A 3,397-nucleotide genomic window follows, 5' to 3' on the forward strand; every position below is an offset into this window, starting at 1 on the left:
AACATTGGGGTACAAGTGGCCCTATGCATCAGTACTCCTGTATCCCTTGGATAAATTCCTAGCAGTGCTATTGCTGGGTCATAGGGTAGGTCTATTTTTAATTTTCTGAGGAACCTCCACACTGCTTTCCAGAGCGGCTGCACCAATTTGCATTCCCACCAACAGTGCAAGAGGGTTCCCGTTTCTCCACATCCTCTCCAGCATCTAGAGTCTCCTGATTTGTTCATTTTGGCCACTCTGACTGGCGTGAGGTGATACCTGAGTGTGGTTTTGATTTGTATTTCCCTGATAAGGAGCGACGCTGAACATCTTTTCATGTGCCCGTTGGCCATCCGGATGTCTTCTTTAGAGAAGTGTCTATTCATGTTTTCTGCCCATTTCTTCACTGGGTTATTTGTTTTTCGGGTGTGGAGTCTGGTGAGCTCTTTATAGATTTTGGATACTAGCCCTTTGTCCGATATGTCATTTGCGAATATCTTTTCCCATTCTGTTGGTTGCCTTTTAGTTTTGTTGGTTGTTTCCTTTGCTGTGCAGAAGCTTTTTATCTTCATAAGGTCCCAGTAATTCACTTTTGCTTTTAATTCCCTTGCCTTTGGGGATGTGTCGAGTAAGAGATTGCTACGGCTGAGGTCAGAGAGGTCTTTTCCTGCTTTCTCCTCTAAGGTTTTGATGGTTTCCTGTCTCACATTCAGGTCCTTTATCCATTTTGAGTTTATTTTTGTGAATGGTGTGAGAAAGTGGTCTAGTTTCAACCTTCTGCATGTTGCTGTCCAGTTCTCCCAGCACCATTTGTTAAAGAGGCTGTCTTTTTTCCATTGGATGTTCTTTCCTGCTTTGTCAAAGATGAGTTGGCCATACGTTTGTGGGTCTAGTTCTGGGGTTTCTATTCTATTCCATTGGTCTATGTGTCTGTTTCTGTGCCAATACCATGCTGTCTTGATGATGACAGCTTTGTAGTAGAGGCTAAAGTCTGGGATTGTGATGCCTCCTGCTTTGGTCTTTTTCTTCAAAATTCCTTTGGCTATTCTGGGCCTTTTGTGGTTCCATATGAATTTTAGGATTGCTTGTTCTAGTTTCGAGAAGAATGCTGGTGCAATTTTGATTGGGATTGCATTGAATGTGTAGATAGCTTTGGGTAGTATTGACATTTTGACAATATTTATTTTTCCAATCCATGAGCAGGGAATGTCTTTCCATTTCTTTAAATCTTCTTCAATTTCCTTCATAAGCTTTCTATAGTTTTCAGCATACAGATCCTTTACATCTTTGGTTAGATTTATTCCTAGGTATTTTATGCTTCTTGGTGCAATTGTGAATGGGATCAGTTTCTTTATTTGTCTTTCTGTTGCTTCATTGTTAGTGTATAAGAATGCAACTGATTTCTGTACATTGATTTTGTATCCTGCAACTTTGCTGAATTCATGTATCAGTTCTAGTAGACTTTTGGTGGAGTCTGTCGGATTTTCCATGTATAATATCATGTCATCTGCAAAAAGCGAAAGCTTGACTTCGTCTTTGCCAATTTTGATGCCTTTGATTTCCTTTTGTTGTCTGATTGCTGATGCTAGAACTTCCAGCACTATGTTAAACAGCAGCGGTGAGAGTGGGCATCCTTGTCGTGTTCCTGATCTCAGGGAAAAAGCTCTCAGTTTTTCCCCGTTGAGGATGATGTTAGCTGTGGGCTTTTCATAAATGGCTTTTATGATCTTTAAGTATGTTCCTTCTATCCCGACTTTCTCAAGGGTTTTTATTAAGAAAGGGTGCTGGATTTTGTCAAAGGCCTTTTCTGCATCGATTGACAGGATCATATGGTTCTTCTCTTTTTTTTTGTTAATGTGATGTATCACGTTGATTGATTTGCGAATGTTGAACCAGCCCTGCATCCCAGGAATGAATCCCATTTGATCATGGTGAATAATTCTTTTTATATGCCGTTGAATTCGATTTGCTAGTATCTTATTGAGAATTTTTGCATCCATATTCATCAGGGATATTGGCCTGTAGTTCTCTTTTTTTACTGGGTCTCTGTCTGGTTTAGGAATCAAAGTAATACTGGCTTCATAGAATGAGTCTGGAAGTTTTCCTTCCCTTTCTATTTCTTGGAATAGCTTGAGAAGGATAGGTATTATCTCTGCTTTAAACGTCTGGTAGAACTCCCCTGGGAAGCCATCTGGTCCTGGACTCTTATTTGTTGGGAGATTTTTGATAACCGATTCAATTTCTTCGCTGGTTATGGGTCTGTTCAAGCTTTCTATTTCCTCCTGATTGAGTTTTGGAAGAGTGTGGGTGTTCAGGAATTTGTCCATTTCTTCCAGGTTGTCCAATTTGTTGGCATATAATTTTTCATAGTATTCCCTGATAATTGTTTGTATCTCTGAGGGATTGGTTGTAATCATTCCATTTTCATTCATGATTTTATCTATTTGGGTCATTTCCCTTTTCTTTTTGAGAAGCCTGGCTAGAGGTTTGTCAATTTTGTTTATTTTTTCAAAAAACCAACTCTTGGTTTCGTTGATCTGCTCTACAGTTTTTTTAGATTCTATATTGTTTATTTCTGCTCTGATCTTTATTATTTCTCTTCTTCTGCTGGGTTTAGGCTGCCTTTGCTGTTCTGCTTCTAGTTCCTTTAGGTGTGCTGTTAGATTTTGTATTTGGGATTTTTCTTGTTTCTTGAGATAGGCCTGGATTGCAATGTATTTTCCTCTCAGGACTGCCTTCGCTGCGTCCCAAAGCGTTTGGATTGTTGTATTTTCATTTTCGTTTGTTTCCATATATTTTTTAATTTCTTCTCTAATTGCCTGGTTGACCCACTCATTCGTTAGTAGGGTGTTCTTTAACCTCCATGCCTTTGGAGGTTTTCCAGACTTTTTCCTGTGGTTGATTTCAAGCTTCATAGCATTGTGGTCTGAAAGTATGCATGGTATAATTTCAATTCTTGTAAACTTATGAAGGGCTGTTTTGTGACCCAGTATATGATCTATCTTGGAGAATGTTCCATGTGCACTCGAGAAGAAAGTATATTCTGTTGCTTTGGGATGCAGCGTTCTAAATATATCTGTCAAGTCCATCTGATCCAATGTCTCCTTCAGGGCCCTTGTTTCTTTATTGACCGTGTGTCTAGATGATCTGTCCATTTCTGTAAGTGGGGTGTTAAAGTCCCCTGCAATTACCACATTCTTATCAATAAGGTTGCTTATGTTTATGAGTAATTGTTTTATATATTTGGGGGCTCCAGTATTCGGCGCATAGACATTTATAATTGTTAGCTCTTCCTGATGGATAGACCCTGTAACTATTATATAATGTCCTTCTTCATCTCTTGTTACAGCCTTTAATTTAAAGTCTAGTTTGTCTGATATAAGTATGGCTACTCCAGATTTCTTTTGGCTTCCAGTCG

Source organism: Felis catus, chromosome B2 (assembly GCF_018350175.1).
Source record: "Felis catus isolate Fca126 chromosome B2, F.catus_Fca126_mat1.0, whole genome shotgun sequence".
Classification (NCBI taxonomy): Eukaryota; Metazoa; Chordata; class Mammalia; order Carnivora; family Felidae; genus Felis; species Felis catus.